Consider the following 504-nt stretch of genomic DNA (forward strand, 5'->3'; position numbering starts at 1 on the left):
AAGGAGAGAGAGCAAGAGAGATACGGGTGCCGTAGAAAGAGGTGGAGACAGAGTGAAAGAGACCAAGAGAGACAGAGTGGGGGAGAAACTGAAAGACAGAGAGACAGTGGTGGGGGAGACAGACGGAGAGAGGGAACAAGCAGGAGACGACGAGAAGGAAACAGAGATAGACACAGACACATTCTAGACAGAACCACATTCTAGACACTGTTTCTGGGGCAGGAGAGGGACAATTTGGCCTCTGGGAATTAAGAATGGAGGCATGGGATTCAGGATGGGGTTGATCAGGGTGCAAGACATTGGTGCACAAGATGCTAAGAAAGGGAGGGGCCCTCAGCTACATGTCCCTTTGCTGTTCTTGACAGACCCCCTGGCCTTGGAGGGGGATCCAAGTGGATGGAGGGGGCTGGAGGGACCAGACCCCCACCATCGTCTAAATAGAGAGCTGGGGGAGGGGCTGGGAGAGACACTGAACTTGGCAGGGATTTGAGGCGTGGTGGGAGT

At 54.2% G+C, this 504-nt stretch overlaps 1 protein-coding gene across 1 annotated transcript in view; it reads left to right on the forward strand.

Annotated features, from left to right (window-relative positions):
- Positions 1–504, forward strand: part of SULT2B1 (sulfotransferase family 2B member 1) — a 46,012-nt gene that overhangs the window by 37,926 nt on the left and 7,582 nt on the right. The window lies entirely within an intron of this gene.

This window comes from Orycteropus afer, unplaced genomic scaffold (assembly GCF_000298275.1).
Source record: "Orycteropus afer afer isolate SDZICR_OR568_19922 unplaced genomic scaffold, OryAfe1.0 scaffold00854, whole genome shotgun sequence".
In the NCBI taxonomy this organism is placed as follows: domain Eukaryota; kingdom Metazoa; phylum Chordata; class Mammalia; order Tubulidentata; family Orycteropodidae; genus Orycteropus; species Orycteropus afer.